Source organism: Strix aluco, chromosome W (assembly GCF_031877795.1).
Source record: "Strix aluco isolate bStrAlu1 chromosome W, bStrAlu1.hap1, whole genome shotgun sequence".
In the NCBI taxonomy this organism is placed as follows: Eukaryota; Metazoa; Chordata; class Aves; order Strigiformes; family Strigidae; genus Strix; species Strix aluco.
The window spans coordinates 30977903-30996909 of record NC_133970.1 but is presented as its reverse complement, the minus strand read 5'-3'; the positions used below and the strand labels follow the sequence as shown (position 1 = coordinate 30996909).

The window sequence follows — 19007 nt, the reverse complement described above, 5'->3', positions numbered from 1 at the left end:
CGGCCCTCTAGCTGTGCTCCCTCTCAGCCCAAGGAAAGTTAACTTACATTATGCTCAGGTTCCAAATACGTTCTCAGGAATCATCATCCCTTTCCCTGGTCTCACAGATGTCATTCCCACGCAGCGATATCCAAGGCCAGCTGGACAGCTTTCACCTCTGCGAACTGACTCGATTCACCTTCTCCTTCAGCAGCTTCAGCAACCCGTCGTGTGGGGCTCCATACAGCTGCCTTCCACCTTTGATATTTCCCCACAATGCGACAGGACCTGTCAGTAAACAGGGCGTATCGCTTCTCATTAGTTTAGTATATGGTGGGGCCTCTTCAACACACGTCACCTCTTCCTCTGGCGCCATTCCAAAATCTTTGCCTTCTGGCCAATTTGAAATCACTTCCAATATTCCCAGACGGCTGGGGATCCCTATTTGAGCCCATTGTGTGATTAATGCAACCCATTTACTCCACATGGCATCAGTTGCATGGTGTGTAGAGGGGACACTCCCTTTGAACATCCAGCCCAGCACTGGCAGTCGGGGAGCCAGGAGGAGCTGTGCTTCAGTCCCAATCACCTCTGAAGCAGCTCGGACCCCTTCATATGCTGCCAATATCTCCTTTTCGGTAGAAGTATAGTGGTCCTCAGATCCTCTGTATCCCCGACTCCAAAACCCCAGGGGTCGACCCCGAGTATCCCCTGGTGCTCTCTGCCAGAGACTCCAGGTAGGGCCATTCTTCCTGACTGCAGTGTAGAGCACATTTTTAACATCTGCCCTGTCCGAACTGGACCGAGGGCTACTGCATGGACTATTTCCTGTTTAATTTGTTCAAAAGCTTGTTGCTGTTCTGGGCCCCATATAAAAACATTCTTTTTCCGGGTCACTTGATAGAGAGGGCTTACAATCTGACTGTAATTTGGAATGTGCAGTCTCCAGAAACCCACAACACCCTAGAAAGCTTGTGTCTCCTTTCTGTTAGTTGGTAGGGACATAGCTGCTATTTTATTAATCACCTCCATTGGAATCTGACGACGTCCATCTTGCCATTTTACTCCTAAAAACTGAATTTCTTGTGCAGGTCCCTTGACCTTACTGCACTTTATGGCAAAACCGGCTCTCAGAAGGATTTGGATTATTTTCTTCCCGTTCTCCAACACTTCTTCTGCTCTATTACCCCATATAATGATATCATCAATGTACTGTAACTGCTCCAGGGCTTCACCCTGTTCCAGTGCAGTCTGGATCAGTCCATGGCAAATGGTGGGGCTGTGTTTCCACCCCTGGGGCAGTCAATTCCAGGTGTATTGGACACCCCTCCAGGTAAAAGCAAACTGTGGCCTGCACTCTGCTGCCAGAGGGATGGAGAAAAATGCATTAGCAATATCAGTCGTGGCGTACCACTTGGCCACCTTCGACTCTAGTTCATACTGAAGTTCTAGCATGTCTGGCACGGCAGCACTCAGGGGTGGCGTGACTTCCTTCAGGCCACAACAGTCTATACTCAATCTCCACTCTCCATTAGACTTTCACACTGGCCATATGAGGCTGTTAAAGGGGGAGTGCGTCTTGCTGATGACTCCTTGGCTCTCTAGTTGACGAATCAGTTTATGGATAGGGATTACAGAGTCTCGATTGGTGCGATATTGCCGTCGGTGCACTGTTGTAGTGGCAATTGGCACCCGTTGTTTTTCGACCCTCAGCAATCCCGCAACAGAAGGATCCTCTGATAGACCAGGTAACAGAGACAGCTGTTTAATTCCTTCTGTTTCCAAGGCAGCTATACCAAAAGCCCACCGATACCCTTTTGGGTCCTTAAAATACCCTCTTCTGAGATAATCTATACCAAGAATACATGGAGCGTCTGGGCCAGTCACAACAGGGTGTTTTTCCTACTCTTCTCCACTTAGGCTCACCTCGGCCTCCAATACAGTCAACTGTTGAGACCCCCCGTCACTCCTGAAATACAAATGGGTTCTGCCCCTTTAAAATTTGATGGCATTAGGGTGCATTGAGCAGCAGTGTCCACTATACTGCTGGGGGTCAGATGTGCCAGGCCATCAAATCCACACAGGCCAATAAACTCGATTGTCCTTGTCCTCAGCCTGGCTGGAGGCAGGGCCCCTCTAAAGTTAGTCATAATACCCGCTAACGACAAATGGGTTAGTGTGGTGTGCACGGGTTTCAGCCTCATCTTGATCACTCACTTCTTGTGAATACAAGTCAGAAGTTCTTCTCATAGAATCATGAGCAAAGTCGACCTTTCTGCACTGTTTGGGCACTTGATTGCTGGAAACGGGAGAAGCATTTCTCCTAAAAGAACCCCGTTTTGTAGTTGTTCTTCCTTCCAACTCACATACCCGCTCTTCTAGGAGGTAGGTTGGTTTTCCTTCCCATTTCATCATGTCTTCTCCATAGTTACGCAGGCGATGCCACAGCTTCCCCCATGGCGTATACCGGTTCTCTCGAGTAGGGAAATGACTGCTCCTAATAGCCAAGATCCTTGTCCGTGCAGGTGGGGAGTAGGACATGTCCTCTTTAACTTGCTGGAATTCTTGAGATAATTTCTCCACCTCGGCGACGAGGGAGGAAGAGAGACTTTCTTCATATTGTCGTAGTCAGCGAGCCAATTCTTCCACTGTTGGTCCCTCTTCGTCTCTCCAGTCCATTACTGCTAATGCATTGGCATATGAAGATGGTGTGCTCCGTACAAACTTCGGCCACATGGGCCAGTGGCATTGGACTTCATCTGGATCCGTGGGTAGCCGCGCATTATCTGGGTCATAGTAAACCATGTCCCTCACGGCTAGCTCCCTCAAGTATTGAATACCTCTCTCCATAGTAGTCCACTTACTTGGATGACATACAGAATCTTCCTTGAAGGGATACCTCTCCCTCACACTTGACAGGAGTCGCCTCCAGAGACTGAGATTTTGTGTCTTCTTTCCAATGACTTTGTCGATGCCCCCTTCCCTAGACAGGGATCCCAGCTGCCTCACCTCCCTGCCCTGCAAGCATCGGAGCAGACAGGTAACGAGTTGCTTACCTGGATGGCGGCTGAAATCTTTTTGCATGTCTCACAACTCACTCAAGGATAACGATTGTGTGACTATCACTGGTTCTGCCTCCTCCTCCTGTTCTCGTGATGGGCCTGGTTCATCATCACCCTGTATACTGTGAGGGGATTTTCTTGTGTATTTCATAGAATCATAGAATCATTCAGGTTGGAAAAGACCCTTGGGATCATCGAGTCCAACCATCAGCCCTACTCTACAAAGTTCTCACCTACACCACATCCCCCAACATCTCATCTAAACGACCCTTAAACACATCCAGGGATGGTGACTCCACCACCTCCCTGGGCAGCCTATTCCACTGTCTGACCACTCTTTCTGCGAAAAATTTTTTTCCTAATGTCCACTCTAAACCTCCCCTGTTGCAATTTAAAGCTATTCCTCCTTCTTCTGTCACTAATCACCTGTGAGAAGAGACCAGCACCAACCTCTCTACAATGTCCTTTCAGGTAGTTGTAGAGAGTGATGAGGTCTCCCCTCAGCCTTCTCTTCCTCAAACTGAACAGTCCCAGCTCCTTCAATCGCTCCTCATATTATTTATTCTCCAGGCCCTTCACCAGCTTCGTTGCCCTCTATGGGAGATACAGACATGCAGATGATCACACAGTGATTATGCAATGCCCACTTTAATATGGTGGACAAGCCTTTTATAATGCAGGTGAAAATCACAAGATACAATCACATGCTACAATTCTTTCTGATTGGACAGTTAGCTTTGCACATGCTCCTTAAGTTCTCTTCTGATTGGCTGAGAACTGCCACATCGACATTGTACAAACTTCTTCTCTGCCCAGACCAACACCCTGAAGTTGTTTAACTTCCTGGGTTCTTCCTTATTCTTCCAGGGTCATTCCCTCGTCACATCCTTGCCGAAGCTGAGGCTTTGCCAGTCTTGCTCATATGCAGGATTGCTCACACGTCCATTTTGTCGCAGGGACTCCTTCCGAATCCCCACAGCCCTCCTCTGCACTCGCTCCAGCACCTCGATATCTCTCTCGTATTGAGGTGCCCAAAACTGGACACAATACTCAAGGTGTGGCCTCACCAGTGCAGAGTACAGGGGGACTATCACCTCCCTACTTCTGCTGGTCACACTATTTCTAATACAAGCCAGGATGCCGTTGGCTTTCTTGGCCACCTGGGCACACTGCTGGCTCATTCATGTTCAGCTGCTTGTCAATTAGCACCCCCAGATCATTTTCTTCCAGACAGCTCTCCAGTCACAACTCCCCAAGCCTGTAGCGATGCATGGGGTTGTTGTGGCCCAAGTGCAGGACCTGGCACTTGTCCTTGTTGAAACTCATCCTGTTAATGTAGGCCCACCGATCCAGTCTATCCAAGTTTCTCTGTAGTGCCTCCCTATCCTCATGCAGATTGACACTCCCGCTTAACTTGGTGTCATCTGCGAACTTACTGATGATACACTCTATGTTCTTATCAAGATCATCAATAAAGACATTGAACAGAAATGGTCCCAACACCGAGCCCTGAGGAACACCACTTGTGACCAGCCGCCAGCTGGATTTAGCTCCATTGACCACCACTCTTTGGGACCGTCCATCCAGCCAGTGCATGACCCAGCAGACTGTTTGCTCATCCAGGTCATGGGCAGCCAGTTTTTCTATGAGAATCTGTGGTGGTTTGACCTTGGCTAAATGCCAGGTACCCACCAAGTCGCTCTATCACGTCCCCCGCTTCCCCCTTTTTTTCTCAATAGGGCAAAGAAGGGAAAGAAAATAAGGTAGGAAAACAAAACAACCCTTGTGGGTAAAACAACAGCAGTTTTAATATAAGCAAAGCGAAGCAAAGGTCCGCGCGCGGAAGCAAAAAAAAAAAAAACAGATTTATTCTCTACTTCCCATGAACAGGCGATGTCGGGCCTTCTCAGGAAGCAGGGCTCCAATACGCGTAGTGGTTGCCTCGGAGGACCAAGGGTGACCCCACCCCCTTCCTCCTTTCTCCCAGCTTTATACTGAGCAGACGTCATATGGTCTGGAATATCCCTTTGGTCAGTTGGGGTCAGCTGTCCTGGTTGTGTCCCCTCCCAAGATCTTGCCCACCCCGTCCCACTGTGGGGGGGAAATGTCAGAAAGAGCCTTGGTGCTGTGTAAGCACTACTCAGCAGTAGCCACAACACCAGTGTGCTATCAACACCCTGCCAGCTCCCAACATAAAACACAGCACCATGAGGGCTGCTACAGGGGAAAACCAATTCCGGCTCAGCCAGACCCGGTACAGTCTCCACCCCTTATTCCATACCATTTACGTCATGCCCAGGTCCCACATAACACTCATTTATTCATTCCGTAAGCTTTCTTCACTCCTCCAGATGCTCAGTGACTTGGCTCCCATCTGTCAAGATGGATGTTCAGGACAGGAGCAGTATGTTTGACTGTTGGACTCCAGCACCGGCTAGGTTTGGGTCATCATCGCACGTATCTGGTTCACTCTTCGTCGTTCCTACTTCCTCCATCACTTCCTGCAACATACAACTCACCCCACAGATTATTTTCCCCCCAAGGTTAAATCTCCTTGAGGCACACACTGAGTAGCCCCATTCTCCCGCATTACCCACCAAGTACATCCAGGTCCCTGAGCAAAAACAATCCCATGAGTGGGCTTGCCTTTTCCCAAGGGAGGAGCAATCCACACTGCCTTCCCCAGCCATTCCCCTGTGTGTACTACAGGGACCTTATCTCCTCCCACAGTATGAAGGGGTTTTGTTTGGGCAGGACCAGGACGGTTAACAGATCCTCTGGTGTTAATTAGCCAAGTGGCTTCTGCTAAATTTATATCCCAGTGCTTCCATCCCCCATTGTCCAATGGTCTCAACGTAGTCTTCAACAGTCCATTGTATCTTTCAATCTTTCCAGACGCTTGTGGGTAATAAGGGATGTGATACACCCACTCAATGCCGTGTTTCTTTGCCCAGGAGTTTATGAGATTATTTCGAAAATGGGTCCCATTGTCTGATTCGATTCTTTCAGGAGTACCATGTCACCATAAAATTTGCCTTTCAAGACCTAAGATGGTATTTCGGGCAGTGGCATGATTTACAGGGTACGTCTCAAGCCAACCAGTAGTTGCTTCCACCATGGTGAGTATGTAGCGCTTGCCTTGGCGTGTTCGTGGCAATGGTCCAATATAGTCAATTTGCCAGGCCTCACCATATCGAAAACTCAGCCATCGCCCTCTGTTCCAGGGAGACTTTACTCGTGTGGCTCGCTTGATTGCAGCACATGTTTCGCATTCATGAGTGACCTGTGAGATGCCCTCCATGGTCAGGTCCACCCCTCGATCACGAGCCCATCTGTACGTTGCATCTCTCCCAAGATGCCCGGATGTTTCATGGGCCCATCGAGCTACAAATAGCTCACCATTGCGCTCCCAGTCCAGGTCCAGTCGAGCTACTTCAATTTTGGCAGCCTTGTCTACTTGCTCATTGTTCTGATGTTCTTCGGTGGCACGGCTTTTGGGCACGTGGGCATCTACATGACGTACCTTTAGAGCCACGTTTTCCACTCGGGCAGCGATGTCCTGCCACAGTGCAGCAGCCCAGAGGGGTTTACCTCTGCGCTGCCAATTGGTCTTCTTCCACTCCTGTAGCCACCCCCACAGGGCGTTAGCCACCATCCAGGAGTCAGTGTAGAGATACAGTACTGGCCACTTTTCTCGTTCAGCAATCTTTAGGGCTAGTTGGATCGCTTTTACTTCTGCAAACTGACTTGACTCGCCCTCTCCTTCAGTGGCCTCAACGACTTGTCTTGTGGGGCTCCACACAGCAGCTTTTGACTTCCGATGGTTTCCTACCACACGACAGGATCCATCAGTAAACAGAGCATACCGCCTTTCATCTTCTGGGAACTCGTTATATGGTGGTGCTTCTTGGGCACGAGCCACCTCCTCAGGCAGTGCTCCAAAATCTCTACCTTCTGGCCAGTCCATGATCTCTTCCAGGATTCCTGGACGGTTGGGTTTTCCCAGTCGAGCTCGTTGCGTGATTAACACTACCCATTTACTCCAGGTAGCACTGGTTGCATGGTGCGTAGAAGGGATGTTTCCTTTGAACATCCAATGTAATACAGGCAATCGCGGTGCCAAGAGGAGCTGTGCTTCTGTGCCAGCAACTTCGGAAGCGGCTCGAATCCCCTCATATGCTGCTAGTATCTCCTTTTCAGTTGGAGTGTAGTGGGCTTCTGATCCTCGATATCCCCGGCTCCAAAATCCTAATGGTCAACCCCGAGTTTCACCTGGTATCTTCTGCCAGAGGCTCCATGTGAGGCCATGCTCCCCAGTTGATGTGTAAAGTACATTTTGCACATCTGGTCCTGTCCGAACAGGCCCAAGAGCTACCGCCCGAGCTATCTCCTGTTTGATGTGCTCAAAGGCTTGTTGTTGCTCAAGACCCCACTCAAAATGGTTCTTCTTTCGGGTTACTTGATAGAGAGGGCTCACCAGCTGACTGTAACCTGGAATGTGCATCCTCCAAAATCCCACAAGTCCTAAGAAAGCTTGTGTTTCCTTCTTGTTGGTCGGTGGAGACATAGCTGCTATCTTGTTGACAAGATCCATAGGCACATGGCGGCGTCCATCTTGCCATTTTATTCCCAAGAACTGAATCTCCTGTGCTGGTCCCTTGACCTTGCTTTTCTTTATGGCAAACCCAGCTCTCGGAAGAATCTCAATTACTTTTTGTCCTTTCTTGAACACTTCTTCTGCCTTGTTGCCCCACACAATGATGTCATCGATGTACTGTAGATGTTCAGGGGCATCACCCTTTTCCAGTGCAGTTGGAATTAGTCCATGACAAATAGTGGGGCTGTGCTTCCACCCCTGGGGTAGTCAATTCCAGGTATATTGGACACCCCTCCACGTGAAAGCAAACTGTGGCCTGCACTCTTCTGCCAAAGGAATTGAAAAGAATGCATTGGCAATGTCGATTGTGGCGTACCACTTGGCTGCCTTTGACTCTAGTTCATACTGGAGCTCTAACATATCTGATACAGCAGCACTCAGTGGTGGCGTCACTTCGTTCAGGCCACGATAGTCTACTGTCAACCTCCACCCTCCGTCAGACTTTCGCACTGGCCATATTGGGCTATTAAAAGGCGAATGTGTCTTACTGATGACACCTTGGGTCTCCAGTTGACGGATCAGTTCTTGGATGGGAGCCAGAGAGTCTCGGTTTGTGCGATACTGCCGTCGGTGCACGGTCCTCATAGCAATTGGCACCTGTTGTTCTTCAACTCGCAACAGTCCTACAACAAAAGGATCTCCTGAGAGGCCAGGCAGATTAGACAACTGTTTGACCTTCTCTGTGTTCACACTGGCCACACCAAAAGCCCATCGGTATCCTTTTGGGTCTTTGAAGTACCCCCTCTTGAGGTAGTCAATGCCCAAGATACAAGGGGCTTCTGGGCCAGTTACAATGGGATGTTTTTCCCACTTATCCCCGGTGAAGCTAACCTCGGCCTCCAGTACTGATAGTTCTTGACATCCCCCTGTCACTCCTGAGATCCAGATAGGTTCTGTCCCTCTATAACTTGATGGCATTAATGTACACTGTGCCCCGGTGTCAATTAAAGCCTGGTACTTCTGTGGATTTGATGTGCCAGGCCATTGAATCCACACTGTCCAATACACCCGATCATCCCTTTCCTCCTCCTGGCTGGAGGCAGGGGCCCTCTATTCCTGTTCTTGGTCAGAGTATTCACTGTCTGACCCTTGCTGTGCCAGGCCGGAAACTCCTTCATCAAGGCCAAGGGAGGTGATCTCAGTCTTCCTGTATCTGGGAGATCGCTGATTACTTTCTTGCGGTTTCACGCCAGCTACATTAACAACCTTCTTGGATGTCTTCTTCTTGGCAGGGGTCTTTCCTCGCAATTCATGTACACGAGCTTCCAACTTGAAGGTGGGTTGACCATCCCACTTCCTCATGTCCTCCCCCTGGTCACGCAGGAAGAACCAAAGTTCGCCACGTGTCATGCGCCTGGGTTTCCCTTTCCCTCTGACTGGGGTGGAAGAGAACCGATTTCTTGGGGTGCTCCTGACATCTAAGGCACTCGCCCGTAGAGATGAGGATGTACCAAGACTCTCTTCAAAGTTCTGAAGCCAGGAAGAGACTGCCTCCACAGTTGGCGTACATCTTAGTCCTTCTCCCATATCCATTTCTGGATAGTACATCGCAGCCAAGCCCGCAGAATACGAGGATGGTGCACCTTTAATCACCTTCCTCCACATGGCCCGTGTGCACAGGACATCCTCTGGATTTTTAGGGGCTTCATCATTATCTGGATCACTATAGATGACTTCCAGCACTGCTAGTTCTCTCAGGTACTGGACACCTTCATCCGCAGTAGCCCACTTCCCTGGGGAGTTGTCCGTAAGATCTTCCTTGAAAGGATATCTTGCTTTAACACTTGAAAGGAGCCGTCTCCACAGACTGCAAATTCCTGTTTCTTTTCCAATTCCCCTTTCAATTCCTCGATCTCTAGCAAGGGAACCCAGCTGTTGGGCTTCCTTACCTTCCAGCTGCTGAGCATCAGCCCCATTATCCCAGCATCGAAGCAGCCAGGCAGCAGTCTGCTCACCCGGCTGGTGGCTATAGTCTTTCCGCAGATCTCGCAGTTCTGATGACGTCAGGGACCGGGTAGTTTCCGCCTCCTGTTTCAGTTCTGTTATTCCCTCTTCTGACCCCTTTGCTGAAGGACCCGCTGCTTCCTCCTCTTTCTCGTCCCTTATTAATCGAGGGTATGGACCTGTTGTTCTCCTTGTCCACTGTTTCTTTTTTACTACTGGGGCAATCTCTGCTGTTGTTGTTATTGTTTGAGTTCCCATCTCCACCACAGTCCTTTGAGAGCACTGAACTGCAGCTCGATAAGCACAGGCCAGGCCCCAGTACAGCGCTAGGAGTTGCTGATTTTCACTGGGATAGGCAAGGCACCCTTCTATCAGGTGGTGTGTCAATTTTGCGGGGTTGCTTGCCTGTTCAGGGGTAAGATCCCAGGCTACAGGAGATGATAACCGTCCTAGGAATCTGCCCAAATCCTTCCACTCCCCCTGCCACCCAGGGACAGGCCGCCTCAGGGCACATTTTGGTATTCTCTCACCCCAAATTTGCTTTCTCTTACACCAAAAACCTACCGAGCTCCACACAGCCCACAATAGGCGAACAGCATTAATGAACAGTATCAAAGAGCTAACATAAGGATTAATAAGTACTTCAGGAGCTTGCAGAATAAAACCACTCATGATGTTCCCAATTTCTTCCAGCATGTTCCCGAGCTTAGCAAAATAAAGATAAGCAGAGCAATAAACAAACCCGTGACCAGCACAAGAGCTTGTCGCTTAATAACTGCTATAGCTATAGCACAATTAATATAAAACTGCCGTTGTCCCGCCCCGCGTTGGGCGCCAAAAAAAGACTGTGGTGGTTTGACCTTGGCTAAATGCCAGGTACCCACCAAGTCGCTCTATCACGTCCCCCCCTTTCCCCTTTTTTTCTCAATAGGGCAAAGAAGGGAAAGAAAATAAGGTAGGAAAACAAAACAACCCTTGTGGGTAAAACAACAGCAGTTTTAATATAAGCAAAGCGAAGCAAAGGTCCGTGCGCGGAAGCAAAAAAAAAAAAACAGATTTATTCTCTACTTCCCATGAACAGGCGATGTCGGGCCTTCTCAGGAAGCAGGGCTCCGATACGCGTAGTGGTTGCCTCGGAGGACCAAGGGTGACCCCACCCCCTTCCTCCTTTTTCCCAGCTTTATACTGAGCAGACGTCATATGGTCTGGAATATCCCTTTGGTCAGTTTGGGTCAGCTGTCCTGGTTGTGTCCCCTCCCAAGATCTTGCCCACCCCGTCCCACCGTGGGGGGGGAAATGTCAGAAAGAGCCTTGGTGCTGTGTAAGCACTACTCAGCAGTAGCCACAACACCAGTGTGCTATCAACACCTTGCCAGCTCCCAACATAAAACACAGCACCGTGAGGGCTGCTACAGGGGAAAACCAATTCTGGCTCAGCCAGACCCGGTACACCAGGATAGGGTTAATTTTCCCCAGCAATGGGGGAGGAAGCTCTAGCCGGGTTATTCATATGCCATGCTGATGTCAAGTCCAGGCGCCACAGCTCGGGAAGAATCGGTGATCGCGTGGGGTTCACACCGCCGGGTTTTCTCTCACTGCTATATTGGTAGATATTTTGCCCTGTTCATTGTTATTACTATTATTCTTATTGTTATTGTTGTTGTTTGTTGTGTTGCTATTGCACTGCTGTATTAAACCTCTCCTTATCTCAGATCGGGGCTTTGTATTTCAGTCCCTTTGTGGGGGAGGGGCAGCGGCCGCGTGGTCTCAGACCCCGGCAGGGGCTAAACCATTACAACTTTGGCGCTCCAACGTGAGGCTGGAGAAGACTGAGATAAGGACAAAAGGAGAAGGTGTGTTAGAGCAATCTGTTAGGTGTCATTTTTTCTGTTTTTATTTGTATTTGTTTAATAAGAAACGTTTGCAATGCTAACCAATTTGCTTGCGTGGTGGGGCTGTATTAATCCTTATATCCCCTGTGTGTTCCCAGTGCTGGTGTTTGTTCTCGGTGGAAAATGTACCAAGGGTCTTGTTCTGCTCTACTGGTTACTGTCTGCTTATAATGGGCTCGTTTCGCTGCTTGTGGGGGTGAACCGCTACCTGTTGGCTGCCTGGGCTTTTGTTTGGGGTCTCACCCCCTCTGTGGGTGAGCCAGGGGAAGAGATTCTCTCAGTTTTTGAGAGTTTCAGCTATCCCTGGAGCACCCAGACCAGTGTGCTTGCGGCTCTGTGCTTTCTAAATGTCTGCCAGATCTTGTTTTGGGCCATGTGGTACTTCTCCAACAATAGCACCACCCGGAAACCTGCCCTGAGGGCAGATAGTTATAAATGGCAAGGTGTGTGGGAGAAGATGGGCAAGTACCTGAGTGAGTGGTCACCCCCAACGTTCTGGGATTTTACTCCCGAACAAGTGCAGAGTCCTGATAAACTGGTGGAGTATTTGGAAAAGGTGTGCTGCCAATCTGACAAACCCCGGGAGATGCAACTCGCTGCGATGTGCTGGGGGCTTGCCCATGCTTACTGCATCGCCCTTAACACTGATCACTGCCCTCAAGGGGGAGAGAGAGCTGCAGGATCTGAAAGTGAACCTGCTGGTACAGCAGCTGGGCCAGGGGGACAGGCAGCGCCAGTACCGGTCACCTCCACCAGCACAGCAGCTGAGCCGGAGGGACAAGCAGTACCAATATCAGTTGCCCCGATACGGAAAACCAAATATACCAAAAAAATCCCCTCGCAGTGTACAGGGTGATAATGAACCAGGCCCATCACGAGAGCAGGAGGAAGAGCCGGAGGTAATCATCCGATCTCTATCCCTCAGTGAGTTGCGAGATATGCGGAAGGATTTCAGCCGCATTGCAGGCGAGCAAATTTGCACGCACCTGGTTGCTCCGGTGCTGGGATAGTGGAGCTGCTGGTTTTGAATTGGAGGGGAGAGAGGCCAAGCAGGTGGGACCTTTAGCCAAGCAGGCTGGTATTGACAAGGCAATAGGGAAACAGGCTCAAACCCTCAGCCTTTGGAGGCGACTCCTGCTCGGTGTGAGGGAGAGGTACCCCTACAAGGATGATGCTCTATGTCGGTTAGGCAAGTGGACCGACATGGAGAAAGGCATTCAAAACCTCAGGGAAATGGCTGTGTTTGACATGGTCTATGGTGATCTGAATGATGAGCAGTCACCAATGGATCCAGATCAGGTCCCTTGTACACAGCTGATGTGGTGGAAGTTCCTGCAAAGTGGACCAGAGGGACATTCCAAAGCATTAGCAGTAGCATCCTGGTGGCAAGACACCCAGACTCAGACAGTGGATGAAGTGACTTTGCAGCTCCGGCAATATGAGGGAAGTCTCCCTTCCTCCCAACATGCTTTGGTTTCAGCCGTAGAGGAACTGTCTCAGAGGCTCCAGAAAGTGGAACAGGACATGTCCTATGTTCCACCTGCACGGGCCGATGTCTCAGCTATTAGAAGCAGGCGTTTCCCCACCCAAGAGAAGGGCAGTGCAAGACACACACCACGGGGCACCCTGTGGTTTTTCCTCCGCGACAATGGGGAAAACATGAGAAGGTGGCATGGACAGCCCACTTCCGCCCTAGCTGCACGAGTACAGCAACTGAAAGGGAAGACCACCATGAAAGGGGAGTCTTCCAAGAGAGATGCAGCTCCAGTGTCCAGTCGGAAATCCCCCAGACAGAATAGAATGGCCAACAGTATGCTTGACCCTCTTGAGGGGACCAGGAAGCCATTCCTGCAAGAGTCATTCTTAGATCAAGTGAGTGATGGTGAGCAGGATTAGAGGGGCCCTGCCTCCAGCCAGGTGGAGGAAAGGGATAATCGGATTTACTGGAAGGTGTGGATCCGATGGCCTGGCACATCAGAACCACAAGAATATAAGGCCTTGGTAGACACTGGCGCACAGTGCACCTTGATGCCATCAAGCCACAGTGGGGTTGAATCCATCTGCATCTCCGGAGTGACAGGGGGATCCCAACAGCTGACCCTATTGGAAGCTGAAGTAAGCTTAACTGGGAAGGACTGGCATAAGCACCCCATTGTGACTGGCCCAGATGCCCCGTGCATCCTAGGTATAGACTACCTCAGGAGAGGGTACTTTAAAGACCCAAAAGGGTACCGGTGGGCCTTTGGTATAGCTGCCCTGGAGGAGATTGAGCAATTGTCCACCTTACCCGGCCTCTCAGAGGACCCCTCGGTGGTGGGGTCGCTTAAGGTTGAAGAGCAGCGAGTGCCAATTGCCACCAAGACGGTGCACCGGCGGCAGTACCGCACTAACCGAGATTCCCTGGTCCCCATCCATCAGCTGATCCGTCGACTAGAAAGCCAGAAGGTGATCAGCAAGACTCATTCACCTTTCAACAGCCCTATATGGCCAGTGAGAAAACCTAATGGCGAATGGAGACTGACCGTGGACTACCGTGGCCTGAATGAAGTTACGCCAGCGATGAGTGCTGCAGTGCCGGACATGCTAGAGCTCCAGTATGAGCTGGAGTCGAAGGCAGCCAAGTGGTACGCCACGATTGACATTGCTAACGAGTTCTTCTCCATCCCAATAGCACCAGAGTGCAGGCCACAGTTTGCATTCACTTGGAGGGGTATCCAGTACACCTGGAATCGATTGCCCCAGGGGTGGAAACACAGCTCCACCATTTGCCATAGACTGGTCCATACTGCACTGGAGAAAGGTGGGGCTCCAGAACACCTGCAGTTCATTGATGGTATCATTGTATGGGGGGACACAGCTGAGGAAGTCTTTGAGAAAGGAAAGAAGGTAATTGAAATCCTCCTGAAGGCTGGTTTTGCCATCAAGCAACAGAAAGTTAAGGGGCCTGGAAGGGAGATTCAGTTCCTAGGAATAAAATGGCAAGATGGGCGTCGCCACATCCCAATGGAGGTGATAAACAAGATAACAGCCATGGCCCCACCAACCACCAAAAAAGAGACTCAATCTTTCCTGGGCGCTGTGGGGTTCTGGAGAATGCACATCCCAAACTACAGCCTGATTGTGAGCCCTCTCTACCACGTAACCCGCAAGAAGAACGATTTTAAATGGGGCCCAGAGCAACAACAAGCCTTTGAACAAATTAAGCAGGAGATTACCCAGGCAGTGGCTCTCGGGCCAGTCCGGACAGGGGAGGAGATTAAGAACGTGCTCTACACCGCAGCCAGGGAGAATGGCCCTTCCTGGAGCCTTTGGCAGAGAGCAGATGGGGAATCCCGAGGCCGACCTCTAGGCTTTTGGAGCCGGGGATACAAAGGCTCTGAAGCTAACTATACCCTGACTGAGAAGGAGATACTGGCAGCGTATGAAGGAATTCGAGCTGCCTCAGAAGTGGTCGGCACTGAGACACAGCTCCTCCTGGCACCTCGACTGCCGGTGCTGGGATGGATGTTCAAAGGAAAGGCTCCCTCCACACATCATGCAACAGATGCCACCTGGAGTAAATGGGTTGCGTTGATAACACAACAGGCTCGCATAGGGAACCGCGACCCCCCAGGATTAGTGGAAATGATCATGAACTGGCCAGAGAGCAAAGATGCTGGGATGTCACCAGAACAAGAGGTGAAACGTGCTGAGGAGGCCCCACCATATAACGAGCTGCCAGAGGAAGAAAAACAATATGCCCTGTTCACTGATGGGTCTTGCCGCATTGTGGGAAAACATCGACGATGGAAGGCTGCGGTGTGGCATCCCACACGAGAAACCACTGAAGCTGTTGAGGGACAAGGTGAATCGAGCCAGTTTGCAGAGGTGAAAGCCATCCAATTGGCTTTGGAGATTGCTGAGCGAGAAAAGCGGCCGAGGCTCTATATCTACACTGACTCGTGGGTGATGGCAAGTGCCCTGTGGATGTGGTTGCAGCAATGGAAACAGAACAACTGGCAACGCAAGGGCAGACCCATCTGGGCCGCTGAAGTATGGCAGGATATTGCAGCCCGGGTGGAGAACCTCGTTGTGAAGGTGCGCCATGTGGACGCCCATATACCCAAGAGTCGGGCCACTGATGAACATCAACACAACCAGCAGGCGGACCAGGCTGCTAAGATCGATGTGGCTCAGGTGGACTTGGACTGGCAGCGTAAAGGTGAACTGTTCATAGCCCAGTGGGCCCATGAGACCTCGGGCCACCAAGGCAGAGATGCAACATGCAGGTGGGCTCGAGATCGAGGGGTGGACCTCACCATTGACACCATCGCAGAGATCATCCACGGATGTGAGACGTGTGCTGCAATCAAACAAGCCAAACGGGTGAAGCCCCAGCGGAATGAAGATCGATGGATGAAATATAAATATGGAGAGGCCTGGCAGATCGACTACATCACACTGCCACAGACCCGCCAAGGCAAGCGCCACGTGCTCACAATGGTGGAAGCAACCACTGGGTGGCTCGAAACTTATCCAGTGTCCCATGCCACCGCCCGAAATACCATCCTGGGCCTTGAAGACCGAGTTCTGTGGCAACACGGCACCCCAGAGAGGATTGAGTCGGACAACGGGACTCACTTCCGAAATAACCTCATAGATGCCTGGGCAGAAGAACACGGCATCGAGTGGGTCTACCACATCCCCTACCACGCACCAGCCTCCGGGAAGATCGAGCGCTACAATGGACTGTTAAAAACTACATTGAGAGCAATGGGGGGTGGAACCTTCAAACGCTGGGACACACATCTGACAAAGGCCACTTGGTTAGTGAACACAAGAGGATCTGCCAATCGAGCTGGCCCGGCTCAGTCAAAACTTCCACGTGTTGTAGACGGGGATAGAGTCCCTGTGGTGCGCATGAGGGACCTGCTGGGTAAAATGGTCTGGGTTAGTCCTGCGCCGGGCAAAGGCAAACCCATCCACGGGATTGTTTTTGCTCAAGGACCTGGGTGCACCTGGTGGGTGATGCAGAAGGATGGAGAGGTCCGATGCGTGCCACAAGGGGACTTGATTGTGGGTGAAAACACACCGTGAGTTATACTGTGCTTTTGTTAATTTTTCTTTGTCAATGCTAATTGCTAAGTGGCAGCTGGATGTGACACACATGGTATAGAATAAAGGGGTGGATTATGTCCTGGTTTAACCAGGATAGGGTTAAGTTTCCCCAGCAGTGGGGGTGAGCTCTAGCTGGGTTATTCAGATACCATGCTGACATCACATCCTGGCGCGTCACATTTCCTGGCGCGGGAGCGTGGTGCACTCGTGGTTTTGTACATCTGCTCCTCTCACTGCTGTATTTGGTAGCTATTTTGCTCTGTTCATTGCTATCACTATTACTGTTATTGTTATTGTTGTTGTTTGTTGTGTTGCAATTGCATTGTTGTATTAAACCTTTCCTTATTTCAGTCTTGGGGCTTTGTATTTCACTCCCTTTGTGGGGGAGGGGTAGCGGCCGCGTGGTCTCAGACCCCGGCAGGGGCTAAACCACCACACGGTCCCACCCCCCATTGCTCTCAGTGTAGTTTTTAGCAATTCATTGTATCGCTCAATTTTCCCGGAGGCTGGTGCATGATATAGGATGTCATATATCCACTCAATACCGTGTTCTTTGCCTCAAGTGTCTATGAGATTATTTCGGAAATGAGTCCTGTTCTCTGACTCGATTCTCTCTGGGCTGCTATGCTGCTACGGGACTTGCTTTTCATGGCCCAGAATAGTGTTCTGGGCAGTGGCATGGGGCACAGCATATGTTTCCAAATATCTGGTGGTTGCTTCTACCATGCACATAGCATTTGCCATTCTGGGTTTGTGGGAGTGTGATATAGTCAATCTGCCAGGCCTCCTCATATCTATATTTTAACCATCTGTAAGGAACTGAAGGAATGCCTTAAACATTCATCAACACAGAAAACCTCAAGCTGTGGCCTTTGTGATTAGTTTAAGGAATGTCATCCAAGGAAGCTGGAGTGTATCGAAGGATGCACCCTCCACTCCCTTTCAGTTGTATTGACAAACTCCTTAGATAAACCTCAAAGGGGGAAACGTGGACTGAGTGAAATCAAATGTTTCTCATCAAGCACAGGGACCGCTAATTACTGGCTCCATTGTGTAAGCACGATACTTTGTGACTCTATTGTGTAAGTCCGAAGAGGTGACAAGACCTGATAAAAGGTGAGCATTTCTGCGCCAGAAGCCAGATCATTTCTCCAGAAGCAGGAAATTAGCAAAAAACTGTGGGAACTGAGGAAAAAACAAAGATGGGGAGGGTGAGCACAGCCACCGACAATTGGACAAGGGGGTTGGTGCGCCCCATTCCCCCTCAGTGTATGCACAGAACCCATGCTTCACCTTTTTCCTCATCTCTCATGGAAATGAGTTTGTGGAATACCTGCCTCTCTTTGTCTAGTATGCAAATCAGCTGATAAGATGAACTTAAAAATCGACAGAGAACTTTGCTGTGTGGACACCCACACACCACTCCAGATGTGCTCCCTCCCAGCCCACAGACAGTTAACTCTATCCTGGCCAAAACCAGGACACAACAGTGTATTAGAAATGAAGGGTGTTGAAGGAAGTGAAAAAAGTGGGGGTTGGACTACATGATCTTTAAAGGTCCCTGCCAACCCAAACCATTCTATGATTCTATTAAGTCAGGTGTTTAGCAAACCACCAGCTTATCATTTTTATCTGTATTAGGAGACAAGAGAAAAATCACTAGACTAAATAAACATACCAGGTGAACATCTAGTAAATCAGAGCTTAAAACTCAAGCAGCATCATGTATGGCTCAATTCAGTTTAATATGATTAGTAGTAATTCCCAAGCTTGAAGTACGAAAAAAGCAGGAGTGTGTTTCTGATAAGAGCTAGAGACCATGTATTAAAAATCATGGTAACACAGATAATCAGCAGTTCCTTGCCTTTCCAGATGGAAGGAGGTCCATGGTTCTTAATAAATTTAAAGAGGGAAGCTGCTTGCATGGGGGCAAGTTCTATTCTAACCCCTTTGTGAGAGGGATACTCCTAATTTGTACACTGAAGAACATTGGCGCCTGCATTTTCTGTTTTTCAAAGAGGAGATATTCCTCTTGTCAGATCACAGAATAGTAGAATGGTTTGGGCTGGAAGGGACTTAAAGATCATCTAGTTCCAACCTTCCACTAGATCAGGTTGCTCAAAGCCCTGTCCAACCTGGCCTTGAACACTTCCAGGGAGGGGGCATCAACAGCTTCTCTGGGCAAACTATTCCAGTGTCTCACCACCCTCACAGGAAAGAATTTCTTCCTTATATCTAATCTAAATCTACCCTCTTTCAGTTTAAAAGTGTTACCCCTCATCCTATCACTACACTCCCTGATAAAGAGTCCCTCCCCATTTTTCCTGTAGGCCCCCTTTAGGTACTGGAAGGCCACGCTATAAGGTATCCTCAGAG

General features: G+C 49.9%; 1 long non-coding RNA gene across 2 annotated transcripts in view; it reads right to left on the bottom strand.

Moving 5' to 3' along the window:
• Positions 1 to 1262: 1262 nt before the first annotated feature.
• LOC141917758 (uncharacterized) overlaps positions 1263 to 19007 on the bottom strand; it is a 94436-nt gene continuing 76691 nt past the window's right edge. The window contains exon 3 of one of the 2 annotated variants that reach the window (XR_012621440.1): positions 1263 to 1340. This is a non-coding gene — a long non-coding RNA (uncharacterized LOC141917758). Of the gene's footprint in view, positions 1341 to 7917; positions 8322 to 19007 lie in introns of those variants that run through there. The other variant, XR_012621436.1, reaches the window with a different exon arrangement.